The 24,922-nt window shown below is 42.7% G+C and overlaps 1 protein-coding gene and 1 long non-coding RNA gene across 5 annotated transcripts in view; one reads left to right on the top strand and one right to left on the bottom strand.

Moving 5' to 3' along the window:
• Positions 1-24,922, top strand: part of PALM2AKAP2 (PALM2 and AKAP2 fusion) — a 272,605-nt gene that overhangs the window by 74,841 nt on the left and 172,842 nt on the right. The gene's annotated exons all lie outside the window — the stretch shown is intronic.
• LOC308056147 lies at positions 996-17,201 on the bottom strand. The gene is made up of 2 exons (XR_013924726.1): positions 15,897-17,201; positions 996-12,698 (listed from the first exon to the last, which is right to left on the bottom strand). It is a non-coding gene; the product is annotated as an uncharacterized lncRNA (long non-coding RNA).

The following is a 24,922-nucleotide window of genomic DNA, read 5'->3' as shown; positions in this document are numbered from 1 at the left end:
TCACTGGTGCCACTTAGATATACTGAGTAAATTTTCATTCTTCACATTCTTCTCCTATTTTGCAGTGGCAGCACAAATAAGAAATAGATGATTATTGGCACAAATGGTCCATGCTTCTAGAGAAAGCAGAAGAAAGCCTTTCACTGAATGAAGCGATTCACACTGGCTGGACTTGTGCTTCTTGCTAAGACTATAAATCTGGCTCTTGGTTGTCACACCATTCACACGTATCAAAGCAGCATGATTTGAAAGCAGACAAGCAATGTAGTATTTGGGTGGTGTGTGCCAGTCATGGTGTGAAACATGCTTTAACTCTAATATGCAAAACACAGAGACAGACAAATTTTAAATGTTCAGCAGCATCTTCTGGGTACAGGCTCTGGTGTTGACTTAGTACAAAATCCTTCAGCTAGTTCTGAGCCTTTGTACTGATTGCACTGCAGCAAAATGGAGCAGCTCCGTAAATACTCAGGTGGCTGACTGTGCACTCCCATGGCAGCTGGTGGTGCCTCAGCTAGCTCAGGTGGCTTAACACTGTGTTGCATAGCACCGAAACTGGTGTAGACTTCTACCACTGCAGCAAAATTACATCAAAATCAAAGGACTGCCTTCAACCCCAGTGGCTGTGGTGGTTTCCACTTATCTATAGGTAGCTGGTGCAGGATGGGCACAAGCTGCAGCATGGTCTGCCTAGCCACTCAGCCGACTAGCTTGAGCTGGTGTCTTAAATTGCTGCAGTCTCACCCATAGCAGTGCTCAAACAGTGAAAGCTCTGGGTGGGTAGGGCACATCCCTTGGTGCTGAGTTCATATTTCTGGTGATGCTGAAGACACAGTTTGAGGTGCCTCAGGCCTATGGAGTCACACAGCTCCATAATTAAATGGGTAGCTTTTGTTGAAAATTCCTGGGGGTGTTTTATTTTTTTAATTCAGCTGTCAAAATCCTGTTCCCAAATCATTAGTTCATCTCTTTAATGTGCTGGTGTTTTTCTGCCCATCATTGCCCATTAACCACTGGGCTTGTTTTATTTATGTCAGAAAGTGCTCCTTTTAGTCATTTGTGTGAAGAAGAAAAATCTGCAGTCTACTAAATCCACAGTACTTTTGGATATGGTTAGTGAAAATAGCAAATGCATTTCATAATTTCCCATGCAAACAGATGAAACATTGATTCTTGTGGCTTCTTTTTCCCCTGCCATCACTCTCTGTATGCAGTGATCCAGGAATCCTGGATCCCCACTGGATCTCCAACTAGGGTCCATCACCCCACCAGATGATGTGCACAGTGATACACATTCTTTGCTGTGACGACTTTATAATGTAAGCTAATGAGCCAACCAATCACTAGAAATGGAAGTGGGGACAAAAAGCATAGACTAGCGCCTAGGTTTTCCAAGCTTGAGTGACCTGCCTTGTAGATAAGTAAAGTCTGTAACCAACTGGTGGAATCAAATTGTAACACAGATCTTTAACATCAGAAGTGAAGCGTGTTCTCTGCAGAGAGAGAAGGCAATTCCAGCACAGACCCTGTCATCTTTGATGGCAGCCCAGGGAAAATGTCCTACCTATGTGGTGGAGTTACAGTAAGGGTAGGAAGCCCATTTGGAAAACACGAGCTTGCCTACAGAATCTTAACTGCACAAAATGTGAATATAACAGATAATCCTAGTAAACATGGATTATTGGTGATAGGTAAGAGTGTGTACGTGTATGGGAGCATGTAACACTATAGTCAAAGAAGTAAGCAGAGAAAAAAACTTTTAATTAAGTCTTGGAGCCCTAAGCCTTGTATGACAAGTTTTCCATTCAGTTTTATTTTTGTGCATTTTTAAATGTCAAATACAACTTCTTCATATGAGTCCCTCTTTAGCATCCCTTTCACTATTTAAATTTAAGGTTATTTACTAATCAGGACAATTTTATACAAGTGATCCTTCCAAAACCACACATTGCGACCAGGAAATGGGCTGGCAGCCTGGCGTGCAGTGAAATGTTTTTCTTTAGGTCCATAACAACCTAGAGAAGATATGTTAAGACTTTTAGTTGAAGCTAAACCTCCTTGTTCTAAAAGAATAGAAGGGGAAAATGAAATACTACTAAGTCACAGCAAAAACCTAAGAGTTTTCTGACTTGTCTGACGATCTCTGAGCTTTGTCACTTGACACACCTGGAATGGACTCAGAAAGAGCGCACCTAAATTTAGGAATACATTTCAGGCAGCAGCTACTGCAGAGCAGCAGTACGTCACCAGCAGAGCCGGGCTTGTAAACCTCATCTTGCTGGCAGCATCCAGGTTGGGAAACCAGAGAAGCCAGTTCACCCTCCAAACACTGTTCTGGATGGGTCACATGGGGCCAGCTACTGATCTGGTCCTGTGAGGACAATTAAGGCCACTGTTCACACGTTACTCCCAGGAGCTTGAGATATTACTCCTGGCCCAGGGGGAGATGTTTTGTATCTATTACACTGGCGTTCCAGTTTTGATGACATAGGATTTTCAGCTAAGACAACAAATAAATGATAGTATTTTTAAAAGAGCCATTGTAATAGTATTCTGACTTGAGTAAAGGTTATACAGCAGAAAGCAATGGAGGTACCGCAGGTTTTACATGTGCACCGTGTTTGTGTCCCAAAACATGCAAGGGGAATGCCTTATGCCTTTGACACCTTACCCCATTGGGATCACTTTTTGGGAAGAGCTGTGGTATCCACAACTGGTGTCCAGCATGAGACAACTGCAGGGTGTCAGTGTGTCAAGAACATGGTAATCCTCAGCTCTATTTTCTTCGTATGCAATAGCTGCACTTTCACTTAGGTATGACGTAAAGTATTTTACCACATGTCAAAGTCTGTAAGTACCCACCAAGTCAGGTGTAACTTATGTAACATGTATGACCACTGAAAGCCCAGTTTTAAGGCTATAGGTAACTTAAGTAGTCATTTCAGGCAGGCAGCAGTGGCCAGTACTCCCTTGTATCATCTTTTGGACAAGTAATTTTGGGAGCAACCACCCTACAGACAAAAAAGCCACGTAATTCTCCAGTCTTTGCTACTTAATGTCAGCTTGACAAATGCAAATCATCAATCATACTGAAGTTATGTTACGGAAGAATCATCCTGTTTTCCTGTTGAGGCTATCAGGGAAAGTCTTTCATGGTTGTGTAAGTAAGGTAAAAAGTCCAGCTTGGTGAGAGCAGCAGTCTCTGAAAATGGTATAAATTTTCTGGACGGATGGACTGAAAACAGGTTATAGCAGTCTGCTTCACACCAGGTTTTTGAGAACTTGGTTTTTTTCTTAATTAGCTTCTTTTTTCTTAATGTCAGTAGTATCTTGTAGAGGAATGAAGCTGGGTTAATTAGCATTGATAATATACAACTGTGGGCTGGCTTCAGGGGCGGTGGGTTGGCTGATGTAGGTAAGGCGCAGCTGTGGCTGGTTCTGGGAAGCGGTTGGGCAGCCAGTGAAGGGAGAGCAGCCGAGGAAGAAGCAAGAGGAGAGAAAACACATGCTCTGGATGAGGCGAGACAAGGAGAAGGCAGCAGAGGGACTGTATGAAGAGTATGCTGGTATAAGGTGGTGAAAGACCTTGATGCAGCTTGGTAGTCTGGAGAGTGCTGGGACAGTACATAGTTTCTACCCAGAGGACTTCAGTTATCAGGGATTGGTATCATCAAAATGGCACCACCTAAGGTCTGCAAAACCTCAGGCATTACAGACATTGCTATGTTGCCACTGGCTTGTTACATGTTTCCATTTAAAACTCACAGAGCATAAACAGAAAAACATTATCAAACCCCTACAGATCAGACCAATGTCCACCATGTACAAGTTGTCCAAAATTGCACACACACAAAAGAGGACTTGCTCTCTCTAAGCCCTGTGTCATTTTCCTAGCAGAAAAGACAGGCTTGAAATGTCACATGAAAGCTAAAAAATCCTTGCAGCAGATACAAGAGGAAAGAACTTCAGAACTAAACTCAAACTGAGAAATGTCCTTTCCTTCCCTCTCAGGACTGGGAATGTCATAGCTGACAAATGCTTTGATATTTGCAAGCCATGAGCAATATACATGAGAGCCACGTCCTGGTCTTGATGCCCAAGTCTACCAGGGATCCCAGGACCAAACAAATTTCTTGCCTGCAGGATACAACTATTTTGAAGACTGCTGTTGCACAGCATTTTTTAGGCAGTTATTTCACTCTTCAAGCATTTTAAAAAAGAAATAACAGAATTTCTCCCTCTTGAGGGTGAACAGAGGACAGTGGAGTGCTCTGTGGGTCCATGGGTGGTGAAAACACCTGCTTAAATAGGGTGTGTGACAAATGAAGATATATGCTGAACAGGATGTCTCTTACAATTGGCTCCTTGGTGCAGACACCTGTGCTTCAGCAGGCCCCAGCAAGCACCACCAGACCTCCCCTGGGCACCAGATTTGCTTTATGTGGCATAGGAGGGCTGTTGGGTTTTTCCAACTAAATCACAAACTTGCTTGCTTCAGTGAACCTGTCCTGGACTTTCCTCCTTCGTGAATGAGATAGTACAGCTTTTCTTTTGGAAGAATACGAGATCAACAATACAGCAATAGATGTGAAACAAAACGCTTAAATCAAAGTAGTGTGTCTGGTATTACTTCCTCATTTCCAGTACTTACTTTGTTATCTGTAAAGTCTGTAGGGGGTAACTGAAAAATTACCTATCCTGAAAACATCTTTTTCACATTAAAAGCAGTGGTATTTAATCCTTGCACAGCTGCCTTAAGTGGCTTGTCTTAACACTCAACACTGAATCAGTACAGACTACAAAGATCACATAGGCATCTTGAATAAGACAAGGCGTATGTTGAGACTTTTCCATCTTAACAGCCCCTGCTGAGCCACCTCATCTCCCAAATAGAAGACATATGAAAAATATGATGCAATGACCAAACATTTCTGAAAGGTGATTCTTCATTCATTAGTATTTGCTTTTCACGCTGCTGAGCTGAAATGGATTCAGTACAACAAAAGAAAGAAATAATGACAGCTGATGCTTGATTAGGAAAGAGGTAGATTGTGTTTAGCAATCTCTGGCTGAACTGCTTGCCATTCTATTAGATATATACATAGCCTAAATGACTATGCATGAACAAAACTGAAAATGGGTTGTAAGTGGGCTTTGTAGTCCTTTTTCTAAATGCAAACGACCTTTCAAAGAACAATCATTAAGGAAATGATATATACTATGGAGATCTGAGATATTTCATTCAATTATTCTTTGAAATAAGTGAAATTTTTTACCAATTGGCACAAAAATTTGTAACAAGATTCTTAGAAGCTTTAGTAGCCAGTAACATACCAATTTTGCCCCTAGGTATTTGGGGCAAATTAATCCTTACACACATCTCTGTCAGGTTGCTCTGACTTTTTCATAAGGAAGCCTTTTCCTGATAGTAGCTAGACAGCAAAACAGGACTTGGAACATCTTGGTTTTACCTACATTTCCTGGTTTATGATTTACTAGTGAAAATTTCATGCTGTTCTATGTACTAAGAACAATTTGTAGAGATGCATATTTCAGAAGGAGTTATTATTTTCATCTGAACACCTGTATTTTGGACATTGTCCAATCATAAGCAATTCTTTGAAGAATTTTCTTTCCTTTTCTTTTCCTTTTCTACCGTGGGAGGAATGCTAGCTGGGAAATAGCCCAGAGTGTGTTAATGTGTTCATTTGCCCCAAGGATGTTGAATCATGTTTTTTGCAAGACTGTGCTGAGAAGGCTTGCCTAACGAGGGTCTTGAAAATTCCATTTTCTCCAGCTTTTCCAAGAGTCCAGTTTTTGCTGGATGAAAATATACCTTTAATAAAGAACTGAGAAATCTTGGCAGGCAAAGAGCTTCCCAAGGAGAATCAAGTTGAGGTGAAAAAGCATCACCTTCACAATCCCCAAAAGTGCTCCAGCAGCTCCCATTGCTGGTTTTTTTGTAAGTAGCTGCCTTGTAGTGGTTAGCTGCACTCCTGTTTTTCAGAGCCAAGCTGACTTCATGCAGTGGGTACTGTTTGTGAGCTGTCTGAAATACAGCCTAAGGAGCATGCACCAGTCGTTCATTAGGAACTGAAATATTTGTTGTCCTTCTTCCCCCCTCATCAGCAAGGACATATGAGAGGAAGGGGAGGAGCAGAGAGGCATTCCCTTTTTGCTGCAGTTGGGTGAATTTAGCTTTTTCTCAGTAAGATGAACCATAAGGATGCAGAACTCTCAGGGCTATTAAAGTTGCCCAGTCCTTACCAGCTCCCACAGTTTTGTCTTTTAATTCCTGTTCATATCAATCTTTCCCCCTTCTGCCAAGCCTCTAGTATCTATTTTATTATTATTTTATTATTATTGTTGATTTATTTTTGAGAGTTTTATAGCTTCTTCAACATCACAATTCAAAGGATTTGTTGGAAACAGCTGTTTTTTACAGGTTTCTCTCCTCTCACATCCCAGTAAGTGATCTGCCTTAGAGCCAGGTATGCTCTTGCTCTCTCCAGCAGAGCATGCACTAGTGAGTGCAACAAGATTTCCCAGGCTTTAGCCCTAGCCTCTTTGACTCCTTTCATCCCAGGGATCCCAAAGTGAGGGATTTGCAAACCCATGCCTGTGCGTCTGCCAGCTATGTCATCTGTGCTCACTGAGCAGGGACCATGATGGGCTTCAGGCATTTCTCAGACTGTGTGGGCGTGGCTGGGCAGAGGACTGGGCTACACAGATCGATGTTATTAATCCATAAAAATGGATCACAGGTGGTATGGGAGTGATTCTTTAATTCTAGAAGCAATCAGGAAATGTCAAAATTACACCTTCTGTTTCAGCACAGGTTTCTTCTCTGACTCTTACTACTTCTGCTCCCCACTCTCCTCTTTCTGCTCTTCATCCTCCAAGGGAGACTATTTTTTAATTAAGTGGGAGGGTAGGTTTGCAGAAGAGAGGGAAAGTCTTTGTTCTTTGTGTCCCAAATTGATTACCATTCCTGTAGCTTCACTGTTTCCTTATCTAAAAAGAAGCTGTGGTTTGACTGAGGAAAGAATAGCTTTTGCATTTTAATTTTCTCATAACCAAAAGCTTCTAAGATACCCTAATGATACTGGAAAAGATTCTGGGGCTCACTCATTATTCTTAAATTCATCTAATTATTAACATCCCCTCGCAGATCCAGTGGAAGAAACACAGGAAGAGCAAATCATTAAAACCCCCTGCTTAAAAAAAAAAAAAAAAAAAATCAGTCATAATCTTCTGAATGTCACCTTGCACAGGGAAGCAAAACTTTGGAGCATGAACTCATCTTTTAAGCTAAGTGTACAGAAGAGGAAGTTCACAAGCTGTACCAGAGTGATTAGTCTGTGACAAGACCCCTCAAGATGGAAAGGTTAGAAAGCCTCTAGGATGACTATGAAATGACAAAATCTTGTGACTTACAAATGGAAAAGCAAACTAAAAAGTATGAATTTGTGTAGGCAGATTTCAGTACACTCAAGAGAATTCATAACTAAAAGTTTTGATGGATAGAAGAGTTATACAAAGTAAATGACCATAAAAGCACAAACTGGCCCAGACAAAAGGTAAAAGATGGTAGTAAAAGACACAGTGTACTGAATCACTGGCTTTTCCTTGGCTTTAAGCAAAGAAGAATGTTCACAGAAAATGGAACATTAGTTCAGAGCTCTAAGCATAACTTGAACAACATTGCAAAAGCATGTGAGGACAAAACCCAAAAAGGCAGAGGCATAATGAAAATGATTCTGTGGCACCATTACTGGTAGAAAGCAAAGGAAAATGCTAATCTTCTGTTACACAAAGAGGGAAGACAATAGATGGCACTGAGAGAAGAGCCTTTTTTTTGTGCTTGAGCCTCCACTGGAAAGGTATGTTGCAATCAGATGGCAAATGCAGTTACACAAGGTACATATGCAGAGCAGAACTGGGAATAACAAGTTGGAGAGTACTGAGACAAATCAAACCAAGTTCAGATCACCTGAGAGTGGTGAGATCTGCCCCCAAACTGGAGAACTGGCTGAAGCAGGCTCAGTGAATTTTCTCTTAGAGATCTTGAAAATGGCCATTTATAGGAACAGCAAATACCATGCTTAACTTTACGAAGGGGACAGGAAAAAGAAGACTTAAGGAATACCAACCAAACATCAATCCTTAAAAGAAGTACTTGTGGTTGTCTAGAAGAATACGTAGTAAATTATAAACAACTTGAATTTATCAAATGAGGCCTGTTAAGATACAGAAGCTTCTTTGAGAGCTCTAAGTTGGTTGAGGATGCCAATCATCTGAACGGTAAGAAAAGTGATACTTTTATAATGAAGTAGTAGAAATATGGTTTGAACAAAACTTCTGTAGGGCAGATGCAATACTGGCAAGAAACTATTTAGTCAAAATTGAAGGAAAAGATTTGATGGACTTTATGCTGGGTCTCAAACCATTTAATCTTCTCATTAACACCTTAGGTGATGAGAAGGTATATAAGTAGAGGTCTTATTCATTAAACTTGTAGACATTAAACCTGGAGGCACACAGTGAAGAACAGTATGATCATTACAAATCAGAGACGGTTTTAGAAACTCAACAGAAGACAAGTGCAAAGTTTTACCTTTAGGCAGGCATAACCAGCTGTGCAGACAGGGTGGGCTGTGGCTGCCAGCCCAGTTCTCTCAAAAGTACGTGGGAGTTAGAATAAATAAGAACCTGGACGTGAGTCAAGGATTTTGTGCTCTAAAGACATATTGGTATGTAGGTAATGAGACATAAAAGAAACCTCTGCTGATCATTAATAAGGCCTCAGCTGGATTTACATTCAGTTGGAGTGCTGCACTGGAAGTACGGTGCACACTGCCAGAAAATCAGGAGAAAATGGAAGTGGTTGGGGCACGTGGTGTCTCTGTGTTAGACTTTCAGTATAAGACAGAAAGTAGGTCTTCAAATATTTCATCAGCTATTGTGATGGAAAGGAATAACTTGTTCTTTGTGTTCACAGTAGAAAGGACAACTACCGAGAGCCAGTGTTGGCAAAGAAAATCCGTTAGGGAAATCATTCCTGTAATCAGGACAGTGAAGCACTGGGGATGCCATGGAGTCTCCATCGATTTGGGTCTCTGAGATGAGGTCAGAGACACAGTCATCAGGAGCAGCCCTGTAGTGTTCAGCCAATGCAGCCTGACATGAAGGACCTGCCCAGACACCTTCTCCTGAGCTGCTGGGGCTCAGCACTTGCATCCAGCCACCTCCCAAGCTTTACCTCCTGTTTCTGATCAGAAAGATCCACAACCTGCAAAAGAAAACTAATTATTTATGGAAAAGAAAGTTGAACAGGGACATGATAATGTCTGCAACTAGTTTGAAAATAGCTATAAAGATGAGGGGAATAAATTCCAAAGAAAAGAGAGGTTGAATTAAGATGCCAGAACACCAGACCATTACAAAAAAGTCAAGCACTCTTACCCCAAACCTCTTCCAAAAATGAATGCAGTGAAGCAATCGAGTAGGTTGGCAGTTGCCACAGAGGGATTTCTGTTCCCCCACAATTTTAGAAGGGGGCTTGACAGGGTTTTTTTGAGGTAAGGAGCACAGCTGCACGATTTTCTGTTTCTTTAAATCTCTTATAGAATGAAAGTACTAAAAATGTATGGAAATGAAACAGATAAGTGAGATCAGGAACTGCTTTTTACCAGCACAAATAACAGACTGTGAAACCAAAACCAGGAAACTAAAAATCTGGGCACAGGGGAACCCAAATTTTTGCATTACATACAATCAGCTTGTTGCACTTGTTGATTCATCACAGTGGTGTATTTTGCAAAATTCAAGGCAGGGTCTCCAGAGATTTATGGAGTAAGTTTGTGTTTAGGAAAGGGCGTTGGCTTTTACAGGGTAGGACAGAGCCAGCTTCTAGCATTGCAGTTAAAGAAGAAACTTTCCTGCATGTAACTTGACCCTGAAATTTTGGTACGTTTCCATGAAATATCTGGAAACAGCCACTGCCAGGCACAGAACTGGATGGACTACCAGTGTGAACCAGCCTGCCAGCTCCCAGTACAACTGCTTGAAATCATGATGAAGTTTTCTTTCCATTCCCCCTCCACTCAGTAGCTGGCAACATATTTCTGTGTTGGGGTCATTTGTTTCAGAATTCTTATTTGAAGACATAAATAAATCTGCTGGTTTGCATTCAGAGCTCAGATTTTGTTCTCCAATAATTTTATATTGTTTGATTAGTCTAAAACAGACTGTGGGTTTTCATCCTTTGTCACTGGAGTCAGAATAGACATCTGTGAAGAGGAACAGAAGGTATAAATGTTAGACTCTTGGACCCTAGAGGGCAGGATGCTAAAAAGCTGAAGCTATAAATGAAATTGTAGCATAAAGTGATGGCTTGAATGGGTCAAAACTTTAAATTTTCATCTTACAGAAAATTCTGAGACTTTGAAATTTCACCTTGTCTCAAATACAGATGAAAAATAAGTTTATTAAAGATGTTGTGAAAGAGAGGGATTAATACTATTTGCTTGACCTCCTGGAAACATTTCTTCTGATAAGACTGAAACATTATCAGCATTGCCACTTTAACACTTTATCTGTTCATAGTTTAAATGGTAATGTAAAAAGCAGATATGTTTGCTTCATGGAAACAAAATATTGCTATAATCTCCTGTCAGATTATCATGACATGGATACATTCCTGTAATATTTTACATTCAATTAAGTCAATGTTTTCCAAAGGAATAATACTTCTTAGGAAAGTCATCAACCATATGCTGTCATTTTCTAGTGTCCTTTAACCCCACAAATGTCTAAATATTATATACTTCTAAGCAAAGAGAAGAATAACCTGTGGTCAGGCAGACATAAAGGTATTTCAAGAGTAATGCAACAGCTGCTTAATACTGCATAAGAATGCTACATAAATTTTTTAGCAGCTATTTATTACATCGTATCTGTGAAGAGAATGAAACAGGTACATTTTCTGTCCTAGCAGTTGCTCCATACAAATGGCTCTTGTGAGTATTGTACTTCCCTCAGGTAGTTTGCTGTATCTCTTCATTTCATATCTTCCGTATTTCTGCCAAGAAATGCCAAGAGGATTTTCCAGTCTCTGCTATTGATACAGCGTGTTAAACATCTAAAGCAATAGGGAATTTGTTAAGCTACTTGCCTAATCTGTATGATATTGCTAATCTTGTCACTGGCAAATCACAGTTCCCTTCCTTCATCTTGCTTTGTGGCTGTCACAGCAGCCACTCTATGGCACCCCGCTGTGACGAGTCTGGTGTGCTGAGCACTGTGTGGGTGCAGCACCTGGAGGTCCTGCCCCAGTGCCTTTGGTGTTGGTGCAGGCGGGATGGGCACATCACAGGTGGGGACCAAGGAGGGGTCAGTGCTGAAGCAGGGAGGGGAGCCCAGCCTTCTGTCTGCTGCTGCCAGTCCCTCCACCCAGGGACCATCTGTGGCGCTTCTTAGGCAGCCGTTGCCTCTCCTTTTAGCAATAGTGTAGCTGAGATTGATCCCACCTTGCAGTGTGGAGGGTATGGAAATGCCTCCTCTGCTCCTCCTCCTTCTGCCCCTTAGTCACCCCCTCACTAAGCAGCCCTCAAGGTCCCAAAACACATATTCGGCATTCCTGACTTAGCGCTGCCATAGTACTGTGGACTCCAGCAGTGCTGCATGGGCGACCGCTCAGCAGCCACTCAAGCATCACAAGGCTTCCTCCCTCCAGAGGAGAAATCTTCACTGGGCTTGTGTTCGGTAATTACTTCTGCTCCTTGATCTGTCCTGTCCAAAAAGAAGATTTTATACATAGAATAGCTCTCCTGCCGTGCTTCACGTTAAGTGTGAAGCAAAACAGTGTGAGAATGCATGGTGTCCCAAACGCAGAGGGAGAATATGCCGCTTCTCAAGTCTGCCAGGCGGATGTGTCCCACAGCCTGCATGCCCACAGGCAAACAAGGAGAGAGGTTTCCACAAGGAGTGCTGGGTGTTTACCATGATGGAATGGTGCCTGACTTCTCTAGAGGTTCCTGTGACCTAAATGCTACCAGGTCACCTTTCCTAAGAGTACAACTGCCTGCCTCCCCCTTTCATGTCTTCATTTATTTCTGCATAGTGGTCTTCTGTCTAAACACTTAACCTTCCATCAACTGTTCATTTTAAGTTGAGAATAACAAAATCCTGGAGTATTTCTTGTACAGAAAACAATCTCTTCTCACCACAACCCCTTCTGAGGACATGTGGAAAGGGCCAGAGAGAAGCCTGACCCCATATCTGCTTCCCAATGGAAATGAATTGTAATGTTGCAAAATGCATGCTTTTTGCTTGGACTATTATTTTTTTTTTAACTACTGGAGACCAGGTTCTGACTGGAGGATCCAAAATGCAAACTGTTAACTAAACTACTGAGGTTTATATAACCCAATTTTCGTGAAATGTCAGGATCCCACCCCAAAGAGTGGGCAGCTGTCTGCAACCATCAGGAAGCATTCCTGGGAAGGCTCTGGTTTACCACAGAAAAGTATTTTTATGTCCCTCACATCCTCAGCTAAAACTGGAAGGAGGCTGTACATTTCATCTATTTTCAGATGTGGAACACACAGGTCACCTACCGGTCAGTGTGGAGTGGGAACAGGCTTCACTGATGCACAGAGCATCCAGGCTCACCAAAAAGCACTGCTGCTCCAGCCCTGGGGAAGAGTGGAGAGCCCTGCTGCCGTACCCTGTTGCCTGTCTGCAGACAAAGAGCACAACAGCATGGCTTTGCTGCACCTGGCCCCAGGTCAGGAGAACATTTCAGCATAGGTTTCTGCCAGGGTTAAACACATTTTAAATGTATTCCTTAATCAAAAATGTTTTTAATGAACCGAGACCAAAATGAGGAATCCACAAATAACACCAACTGGATCAAGATGCCTCCGAAAAGCTACCCACAATGACAATGGGCTATTTCTCCTCTTAAAAATTCTGTGACTAAATTAAAGATAAAAGCCTGATGGACACCAGGGACCAGGTTATCAACAAACGTTACACTGAAGTGTGCCTAGCAGATATCACAGCTCATTTTGGCAGACCTCTGGAAATTCATTGTATTTAATATATCCCTTTAAAATTCTCATTAATAAGTATTTCCTTCCAACCTTTGGGGAACCCCCATAACTCACAATGCAGCAGCCCTGCAGTAGGCTAGGGTTTCACATCACCACTACATCTTTCTGCTTACTGTCTGGGTTTTTAACATGAGCTTTCAGCATGCTGCATGTCATTTCCAGTGCTCTGATATCACCACAGCCCAGGGGTTCACTTCTACATGACTGCAACCACTGGAGGGTTAAGATATAGATTGCCAGCTCATAGGCCAACTCCACTCTGGAACAGCTTCTTCCCTATTATAACATTTACAGCTGGAAGAAGCAATGTTGTATTTTGGAATGTGTGATTAGTTTTGATGACAGCTATTAATAGCCTTCTCCTTGCCATAGGATAAAAATGCATAATCTGTTTAGCTGTTTTTAAATCAAGGAGATCTAGGTAAGAACTGGAAGCACAACTTATGCAAAAATCACCATTTTCATTGTATTTTCCAAGTGAAAGGGAGCATGTGAGAAGTCACCCAGATGTAGTTGTTCTGATGCCTCTCTTGACAGAAACATTGCTTGCTTTAGTGTTTCTAACTTGCAGAAATCATGAGGATGACTCACAACATGAGCAGTAAAGAAGGCTCTACTGACTTTCTCATAGCTATTAACCTGCACAGTAGATTGGGGGCGGTGGCTTACAATCTTCCTTTTAATTTGGTGAAACACAATGGCAGCTGGTATCTCACTGATTAAAGAAGATGCCATTTATTAATCAAGTAATTTCTGTTTTCATATTTCCAAAGCATCCATAAAGGAATGCTTCAGGGCAAGAAGTTCAGTGAATGTAACCAAAGGAAAATGAAACCATGGGCTTTCTGGGTTTGTCACGTTTTAAAGGAGAAAGTCTTATTCTTTGCCAGGCAAAAGCTGATGTATGCAAGGACTGCAGGAGAAAGCTCTAGATGGACTGATGTCAAAAATTATTTGTTCAATAGTGCAAGTATATGGTCCCAAAGACCATGTTTTATGCCCTCTTCATTTCTGCTGTGATAACAATGTGGCTTGCATTGGATTATCATGCAATGGATACTAGAAAGAACATTAAGAAGGCAGCTCTACCTAAATTAAAACAAAAAAAAATTGCATAAAATTACAGTACCAATGCCAGAGAGGCCTACGTTCCTAAAATCTGCCAAGTTTTTATGTCTATGTGTGTCCATCCACTGGAGATGTATGCTACAGTCTCCTAGACAATTATGCTCAGGAATTGGACATTCAGACTCCTAAAGAAATAGAGCAATTTTTTCTGCTTAAGGAACTCACAGACCACCTGAAAGATTTTAAGCAATAAAACCTTCGGGGCTGGGGGGGGAGGGCAGGGTGGAGGTCTGGTGGAGGTGAGGGGGTGAGGGTGCGTGGAAGTGGAACAACAAGAATAGAATTTTGAGACCAAATCTGGATTTTATTTGTGTGCAAATAATACTACTATTATATCGTAGTTTCCAGTTTGTAATCTAGAAACAAATGTATCCATCCTGCACTCAAATAATCGAAAGATTGGATATTTCATAGCAGTGCTACAGAAAATGTTATCTATTCATTAACATGCAATGATAGAAAATTTCTGTCATGTAACAAATGCTACTATAATTATAAGGCTATAATAGTAATTCTCTAAATGAGTAAAAGCTCTATAAGAATTTTTTGGTCTCATGTCTTCACAGTTGCTTCTGTTTTTTGAAAGATCAGACTGATGTTCTTTTAAAGAATGACATAGCCTTTTTGTATGAGTTGGCATATCTGAAAGTCTCACATCTGTATAACATCTTTCCTTGATTGAGGATGCTGTAAGGAGCAGGAAATGAGAACTTTGATTCAAGCCAAGCAATTGTTTTCCATAAATATGAAAAAAGTACCACGTGAGGTACATCAAAATCATCTGGTCAATTGAACAAATAGACAAGTATGGGTTTTTTTCCTAATGCAGAAATGTTGTATTTTAACACTTTACTTTGTTGTTTCAAAATACCTGGTTTTGCTACAAAATTATAGTGATTTCAGAAATAAAGGTATAGGGAAGCATTACTTAAACAGCACATAATCTATAAAGAGAACAAAGACATGTTTTCAAGTGAACTGTAGTAAAAGTTTCTATTTAGCCTTTCTCCTAAAAAGCTTTCCATTTTTATGCACCACCTACATTTTTCCTCCTCCTCTACCCCATGCCATTGTCCTGCATCTATTTCCTAATCTTCTAGTTTAGCAACCTCAACCAGCGATCCAATCTTGATCTAAAACTGGCATTTTGGTGTGGTCTGGTCTTTTCACATAGGCTGTGAAATAATGTTTGCCATCACGTTCAATAATGTTGAACCCATACATGTTGTATTGTTGCAACATCTGGGAATTTTTTTAACAAATTTAAATTTGAGACCTAGTAAATTGTATTTCTGTCCATAATTTATCTGTGGAGAAATTAGCCCTTGAACAAAGATTCTTCTGAAGGTTCTCCATAAAGCCCATCTGATCACAGAAAAAAACAAGGAAGTATATACTGCACTGAGATGGGAATTAGATAGATCTCCATCTCCCATCTGCAATATGATGAAGTTGCACTCCGAAATTTCTTATGAGGAAAAACAAGCACACTCTTTTATGCAAAAACAAGTAATTGCTAAGGTAATCAAAATCCTACCAATCTAACAACAATTATTTTTAGTCTCCAAGTATTACAGGAGGGGGAAAAGGAATGGTATCACATACAAAGTCTCCAGAGTAATAGTTACTACTGTTATGTCTTCCTAGTACCTGCCTCTTTCTCTGCTCTTACAGTCACTCTTCCACATCCTCTTTGGATCAGTCCTGGAGAGAGATAAAAGGTACAGCAAGTCGTCAGCATCTCAAGCTTCTCATCAGGACAAATATTATGTTGATAGTGAGGGTTTCTTACCTTTGCCAGGAGGAATGTGATATAGATGTTGAGGGTTTCCTTCTCAATTTTAAGTGCACTTGAGTCAATTTTTATGTATTTTCTAACACCCTTTGTGCCTTGGTCTTTCTTCATGGGGCTGTAATTCCCATTGTCCCATTCCATTTCAGATACAAATTTGCTTTATATGAGGTGTATTATATACATCTTAGGTGCAATCACAGAATCATAGAAGAGCTTGGGTTGGAAAGGACCTTTTCAGGCCATCTAGCCCAACCCTCTCACAATAAGCAGGAATGCCTTCAACTAGAACATGTCACTCAGAATCCCATCCAACTTGACCTTGAATGTTTCCAGCAACAGGGCATCTGCAGCTTCTCTCTGTAACCTGTTCCAGTGTCTCATCACCGTCATTGTAAAATATTCCTTCTCTGTATCTAGTCTAAATCTGCCCTCTTTTAGTTTAAAACCATTGCCCCTTGTCCTTTAATAACGGGCCCTAGTAAAAATTTCATCCCTGCCTTACTGACAAGCCCTCTAAGTATTGAAAAGCCATAATAAAGTCTCCCTGGACTCTCTTCTCCAGGCTGAACAACCCCAACTCTCTCAGCGTTTCTTCATAGGACAGGTATTCTCTCCAGCTGATCATTTTCATGGACTCTTCTGGACCCGCTCCAACAAGCCCATGCCTTTCCTGTGCTGAAGGCTCCAGAGCTGGATGCAGTACTCATGGCGGGATCTCACCAGAGCAGAGCAGAGGTGCAGAATCATCTCCATTAACCTGCTGGCCATACTGCTTTTAATACTTCTTTGCTCTCTTTGTGGCTCCTAAAGCTGTTTTATCCAGCTCTAGGTCTGAATGTCTTTATTTGACCATTGGGAATTTACATATAGCCATGGGGTCCCCAGCACCACCCTGTGCCCCATCTTGTTATCCTATCCCATCCTCCTCTTTGCAGTACCTGTGTCTCTCTTTCCAGGCTTCAGCTGTGGCACCAAGGCTGTCTTCCTCTGCACTGAATCACTCCAGCAGGGTCCTAAGTATTTCTTTCTACAGAAAAAAATGCTTTGCACTGCTATTTGAGCAGGGGTCCTCGAACTACGGCCCATGGGCCGGATACAGCCCCTCAGGGTCCTCAATCCACCCCCCGGTATTTACAGAGCCCCCCGCCCCCCCCCCCCCCCCCCCCCCCCCCCACGGGGGGCTGGGGGGGAAACCAAGCAGCCGCAGATGGCTGCCTGCCACCGCATCCGCGCCGGCCCCCTGGTTAAACAGTTTGAGGACCCCTGTATTTGAGGATTGTAGCTACACCGTATGATTACACAAATATGCACAGAAGACAATGGGGCAAGTATAGGCAGAGCCTGACAAGTCCTAAGGACCTTGCAAAGCTATTACAAAACTTGGGACCTGCTACTAGCAATGCCAATAGTGTATTTACTGGGCTGCAGGGCTACAAAATTATATTTTGTTTCTTGTGCCCATAGCCTGTGTTAACACACAAAGACGTATCCTGAAATAGCAAATTCTTCCAGATGTGCACACTCATATTCATTGGGACTAATAATGATATTGGGAAAGCCAATTTGGTATCCTAACATTTGCAGGTCAAGGCTTCAATGGCAGTTCAGGACAACATGGAACAATTTGTCATAAATACAATTACCAAACTCCAGGTTTGCACCTGTTCTGGAGACTGGATGTTGGACATGAAGAGTTCACCCTTGAGGCAGGTCCAGGCAGGTCAAATAATTGTCCAAGAGATGAGGAACTGAATGAATTCATTGCATTCATTCTTCTGAAGATAGATGAAGTAGTGTACCATGTACTTACCTGACTCAGAGCATTTAATGAGATTAATCTGACATTAGCTAGATTAGGATCTTCCAACCTTTCCCTTCATTTTCTGAGGTACCTCTAATGCAAAGGACAAACTTGCTTAAAAACATTTCTGTCTATGCTGAAAGTGGAAGGTGTCACTGGGGAGGCTGGAGTTGTGCTGGCACCTGAGAAGCCCAAATACCATCCCATGCTCACATCCTCTGGCATTATACCCCTGGCTGAGCAAGCATAGTTTGTACCAGAGCAGTATGACACTGGCTGTAGGTTTCAGAGTTAGCCATAGGTTCAGGTGTGTTCAAGGGCTCTTAGAGCAGCCACAAAAAAACCACCAAAATTGCCAGCTGTCTATTGCTGCTCTGATAATCTGGCAGCCTCACAGGAGATGCTGGAGACTGAACGGGCAGCGCAGCTGGTTGCATGTTCACCCCCAGGCAATCAGTCCAGTCCAGAGGCAAAGCACGGTGACAGGACTTTGTGGGCTTTGCATTGCAGCAGTTTCCCTTCCAGGACTATCATCATGCAAACTACAAGCATCAGTTTTCTGAGTTCTTGAAATTATTAACACTTTCCCATTCGCTTGCCCCTCATCACATGTTTGTTGGGGAAACCACTGAGAAGGCATTGTCTTATTGCTCCTCACAAGGCTTTATCACTGCCCGAGTTGCTGCAGCGTCCTCTGGCTGAGCAGTCATCACCAGCTTTGCGTCTGAGGACAACATTCGGTGGAAATTTGCACACCACCTTTCCATTGCCAGAGTAGCTGGATTTCTGACTTCCCACAGAAACCCAGCACGTCAAGCTCCCTGGCATCAGTCGCACCCTTTCTGCTGTCATCCTTTCCCCTCCTGCAGGGGTTTTGCTCCCTTCGCCTTGCAGTGGAAAATGCTGTTAAATACAGGGAGCGTGTGCGCGTGAGTCCTGGGGGACAGCGGGCGGAGCGCCGCGGGGAAGCGGGGCTGTTATAACGGCCGAGCTCGCCAGGTGGCCCCGAGCACTGCACCGGGACTCTCCCTCCAGCAATCCCGCCTGCTGACATCTGTGGATGCATGCAACGGTAGGGATTTTTTATTATTATTATCATTTTCCTGGTTTTTCAATAACTGGACCTGCATCCCTCCCCTTGATTCTTCACTGCTGTGGTAGACCTACCTCGGGCAGCAGCGGTCTGTCTGCAGAGCAATCCTTTCCAATTAGCAAAGCCAGCCACACAGCGCGCAGCAGGAATGGGAAGCAGAAAGGGAAGTTAACATGTGACCTTCATGATACCACGTCCTCTTTGCACAAACTAGTGCGTGAACACAAGTGAAGTTCAGCGTTTGGGGCCATTCTGCAGTGCTCCATAGGTCCACAGAGGTATATATACGTCTGAAGGTTGGTTGTATTATTTTTATTAGGGAAAAAACTCTGCTAAACAAGCATTTCCTACACTGTGATATGCGACTCCACACAATCTGTTATGGCAAGAGCCAAGGCTCAGCAAAGGAGAAATGCATGAGTAGGGCTAAGGGGAAGTAAGAAAAGAGAAAACAGCTGTAGGCTGTGAGATGTACTGGATGTTTAGCACCCTCTATTAAGAAGTTGCATCTATCTGCAGTATTTTATTGGTCCCCCTGGCCACAGCCTTTGAGAGCAGTCCTGAGTGAAAATAATCAACCACAATTACCTACATCATGTGCATGGACATGATAAACTGAATACGGCTCTCCTCAGCTCCTGCTGGTGTGCTATCAGAGAAATCACTCTCCCGCTTTGTTCTGCAACTTTTTTTTACTGACTGTTGGACCTCTGCGCTTTGCTAATGGTACTGACCTGTTCAAAATTAGCAGCACCCCTCTACTTTCTTTCCCAGCTGACTGTAACACCAAGAAAGCAGTTGGTGAGGCAGTTTGTCTTGTACCTTTGGAAGCAGTTTGTAACTTTCTGTCTCAATGACACCCACCTGGGCCAGCCATAGGCAGAAATAATGCCGTGAAAACATGATGGTGGCAGCTGTGCTGCAGGGTCAGGCAGAAGCCTTCCTCTGCAGCACCAGTGTCCACCGAGCTCTGTGTGGGACAGCAAGCACCTTCTAAGCTGACCCTTCACTTTGGTGGTTGTTGCATACCAGCCTTTCCAAGGCAAGTAGATGATCCTGTCATCTTTATGTTCAAACTTCAGGTCACCCAAAAGTAGCCTGAATCAGGCAACTGACATTTCCCCACATAAATTGTGGTTCACTTCTACAATTCAATCCACGGAGAGTTTTTGGAGCTCAGCACAAGGTCATTCCCAGGTTCCCTTATTCACAGAAACTGAGCCCTTGAGCCAAGCACTTCCTGGATTCATGACTTCGGTACTTCTCAAAGAGGACATACCAGCGAAGAAGTCAGGAATAAGGAAATGCAGAGGAATTCTTGCAAGGGGGCTTCCTGATCTTGATGCTACAAGTGCCAGACACATAGCAGGAAGCATGGTCTCTGCTTATAGCTTATAGCCCCATGCAACCTTATAGTCAGAAGCCAACAAAACCACACAGTTTGCATTTGGATCATCAGGGAGAAGCCAGGGAGGCTTACAGGCACAACTGGCTTGGGCACAAAGCTGCATCTTTAGATGGTTCCTGCTTACCAGTGTTGACACAGCATAAGATGGCAAATACTAGCAGTCCTGTACCAACATCACAAAGCGCCTCTTTGTAGCTAATCACAACAGCTGACATGAATATGAGAAGACAAAAAGAAAAAAAAGTAGAGGAGAGTGGAAAGAAATGTTGCCATGGGCGTTTCACACTGCTAATGGGGCAAATTTTGTTAGAGTAGGGCACGACTGGCAAACTCACAGCTCCTTCAGGGACTGTCACGCTAATGGGAACTTGCATGCTGGCTGCAGGGCGTACACCAAGGGAGCTGCCAGCAGCAGAGCTGAGAATTGCAAGCAGAGCCAGGGAGATCAGCCACACATGAGGCCAATTACGAATGAGCGAGAAAGCATTTAGACAGTTGGTGGTGTCCATCTGGCGCTTAGTGACTAACCTGCCAGCCCTTTGGCCAGTCATCTTGACAGTCTCCACTTCCAGCTGCCCTTGCCTAGTGGTAGTCATAATGCAGCTGATGCCATTCCAGCTCCCAGCACACTGTTGTTGCTCTCAGTTTCTATGTGTTATTTCAAATAAGGTCGTCTTAGTTTAATTTCATTTTTAGTCTACGCATTCCAAAGCACTGGGACAACTTTCCTACATTTAAGCTGTCTTTGGAAGATTAATGTAGTTACCCTTTAAGCCTTGAATCAGAGAGACACTTCAACATGTGCTTATATCCAAGTGTGTCAGTTTGTCTGATTGGAACTATATACATACGTATAGTTTAATGCCTGTTTATCTCTCTTTTTTTTAATTCAAGGCTTTGAACACTGCTCTATCATCTACTGCCCTATCACTTCAACTATAAACATCCATAGATGAAGACCCTTTGAACAATAAAGCTGGAAAAGTATTCATAACTATACACCAACTGGCACAGAAATCACAGGAGACAAACTTTCAGATGTACCTACATCCCATTTTCAGGAGGACCTCTATCACTTTTAAGCTTTTTTGTAAATCCCTGAAGGTGCCTACTTACATCTTTTGTAACTTAAAAACTAGTCAGTAATTTCTTAACTTCCCATGCCCTGAGGGTGTATATATTTACTTGCATGAAGCAAAATGGGAAATTATATATAGCCTTCTCAATAACATGGGCATCTGTGAAGCCTTTGGCATTGGTCTCATGTTGTGGTAAAGTTTTAGAGAAGGCAAATTAAAATGTTCTATCAGTGCTGTAAACCCAAGCAGACTTTCACAATGGTGTCACATTTATTATTGCCCATTCTTATAATAACTTATTTTACTTGAATACCTAGTTCAAATACCAACATAAAAAACACAACAGACACAGGAAGGAGATAAGGGGGTCAATTAGGTAAAACCAAGAATGTTCACTGGTTTGCCAGCACCCAGTTGAGGTTTTCTCCAGCCCAGGATCCTTGAGCATTAAGATCACTGTGAGACTCAAGAGAAGACAAAATAAACTATTTAGACTTTAGGAAAGTCCTGCAAAACTCTAGCTTCTTTCCCCAATGACAGAGCAGGAATTTCCAGAGATATGACATGGAGCAGCTCCCATTGCTACCCCATCTTTCAGCACAACTGTTCAAGGTGTAGAGATTGTTCACACAGGCAAGAAGACCCCTGGGAGGACATTTTGCATAGTCATGGGATCCACTGAAACCACAGAAGGCAAACCAGCTCCTTGAAAACAGCCAGCCCCTCCCAGGGACTGTAGCCAGGAACCCATCAGGCTATGTTCAGTTTTCACCAGCTTGCTGCAGAAAGAACAATGAACTAAGTGCAGAGTAATGTATTAGAAAGTAGGAGGTTACCTCACAGCTAGATGGCTTTGAGGTTCTCCTATACAATATTTACCCTCAGATATGCAGTCCCGTGCCACCTCTCTGCTATGCCCTATGGATAACTTCGGGCCAAACATCAAAACATAGACCCTGGTATGCTTTTAAAGGGTCTCTTGAAAAAGAAAATAATCCCTTTTCTAACCTGCCTTGGGCTGCAGATGCTCTACTGCATGGTTTTTTCTCCCCTGAACCAAATCAGCCCAGATATCTGCTTTATCCTGACTTGGAAACTGTGGCTCTTCAGAAGCCCAGAGGTCAAGAATTTCACCCGTCCAAGACCCATACAGGCAAGAAGCCATCAGCTGACTCCTACCACAAACATGCAGTGCAAAATCAAGACAAACTTTTCAGCTTCCCACAATTAAAGTTGTGCCTCATTCCAACTTCCTATAGGGAGTAAGAAGGGCTTATGATCCATCATGGAAAATAAAAATGAGGGCATTGTTGTGTTACTAAACTTTCTTTTTTTTTTAACTTGCACTCCAGCACTATGAGGAATCAGACAGCAATGATTCAAGTGTGGCTGATGTTAGGAAATGTGGAGCAAAGGGCTGGAAAAGTAAGCCCCAAGCAAACTCAGAGCACTTTTTCCCACCCGTCTCTTCATTCACACAGTTCTGTATTCTGGCTCCGTTTACCAGTATAGCTCAGAAATGACACTGCACTTCCAGGGATCTCTCTGCAGAATTACAGATACCGTCCAAGCACAAATTTGATCTCACAATTTATCCACAGCCAGGAAGTTGTCTTATGTTGTAGATGAAAACTAAAGATGTGTTCATGATTACCTGAGCAGGTAGTGGGGGTCTAGGAACTGGTTTGCTGTGATTTGCAGCTGAGACTGGAGCACATGGAGTGCAACACCCAGCTCTTCTCAGTCCTTCTCACTGAAGGTAGAAACCTGTGAGATGCATCTGATGAAAAAAAAATGTAATCATGAAACTCAGAGATGAGATAAGGGCATTGTCCCTGGGAGACCTGGATAGTTATATCTCCTCCAGCCCTCTTAATGGTGTGATGGGATTAGACCATTACAGGCGACCTCCTGTACTCCTGGCAAGAGAAAACCAGGCACTGGGTGGCAGAGACAAAACTAGAGCAGTCGGTTTCTGGAGTACAGTCAGTATTTCCTCAGCTTTCTACAGCATTCAGTGAATCCAGGGATGCTGTGGATTTGCTGCTTCTATCCAGCCACCTTCTGCTTCTCCTGGGGTGGCAAGCATTTAATTCCTTGAGCTAAAATTCATTCATCATTTTACAGCATGATTTCATTCTTGCTCAGCTGAGCACAGCCAGTGAGAAAAGGCAATTTGCTTTGCTCACTGGGATGCAGTTACCACCACAGCCTCACCTCCCCTGCACTTGTATGCCGGAAATTTGTGCTGGGAGTCTGTGAAAGGAACAGCACAGACCTTTCCATGTGCCCAAGAGGACTGGAGGCCTCCCCAAAAACCCTTGCTGGCGGTAGCAGCACCACCCACCAGCCAGTGGACACTCAGAGAAAATGACAAGAACAATAGCAGGAAATGTCTAAGGGTGGAAACAACAAACTAAGCACAGCCCATGTTTCTGGGGGCTTCCTGATTGGCTTGATTTGCCTCTGCGGGAGCACTTCGAATAACCTTGGAGTTATCCCACCAGCGCAAAACCTCTCCCCAGTGAAGCCACATTTGTTCCAATGCTTTCTGGCATGGGGATGCTTGCTGCTAAGAACAAATAAATAAACACAACATAAAAGCTCTAAGGTAGATCAGATGGATGAAGCAGGGTTAGAATGTTGCTGTCATTGTGCTTAGTGGCAGCGTCTTGTAACATCCCTCCTTTGCTCCCAGTAGAAAGGCTGCCCATTCCCACAGGACATGCTCCTTGTGTTGATGCATCAGCCTTCACCCTGGAAAAATGGACTGTGAGTTCCTGTAAGTGAATGACAGCAGAGGACAGATTTGCAAAGCTCAAATCCAAGAAACTGTTTGCATCAAGAAACAAACAAAACAAGTAATGACTCCTACTGGGTGTTCCCCTTCCTGACCCGCTGATATTTTTCTGTCCCTGCCGTCCAAGTCGCTTTTGGCAAGCAGTACAGGGGAACATTTGTGTATTTGTGAGGGGCATATAATATGGAGAATTTTTAAAGGGACCTAATAAAGCTCAGTGCCTGAGGCATGCTGACTGTCAGCTGCACATACCCATCTAAGTCCTCTGTCAAGGGCTTCTGAGGGCACTTACAGGTTCAGGCCGTTGTGACTAAAGCACAAAAGGCAAGGAAAGCTTTGTTAAAAAAGGTCCAAGAGAGGCAGACAGGATCCCTGTAAATTGCAGCTTTCCATGGTAGTAGGTTAGTTGTACTTTAACAGCCACGTGACAGCCAGGATGGAGAGAGAGGAAGGTGTAATCACACCAATTATAATACTTTGGTTGCTTTTTCGCATTTTCACATTTTCAGTGTAACAGCCTGAATTCTCTGAAGCTCCTTTTAATTTTCAGTATTATTCTCAGACTATACTCAATCAGTTACAGGAGGTACCTTAGGTCAGAGTGCTGGGTGCTGGGCACACTTGCTTATGCCAAGTAGGTTTGTAAGTACCATGCTACTTGAAAGAGCACATTTTAAGCCACCACTGCAGAAAGGAAACA

The sequence above is a fragment of the Falco punctatus genome (assembly GCF_963210335.1).
Source record: "Falco punctatus genome assembly, chromosome: Z".
Classification (NCBI taxonomy): Eukaryota; Metazoa; Chordata; class Aves; order Falconiformes; family Falconidae; genus Falco; species Falco punctatus.
The sequence above is the reverse complement of the archived record's forward strand: the minus strand, read 5'-3'. Positions and strand labels throughout refer to the sequence as shown.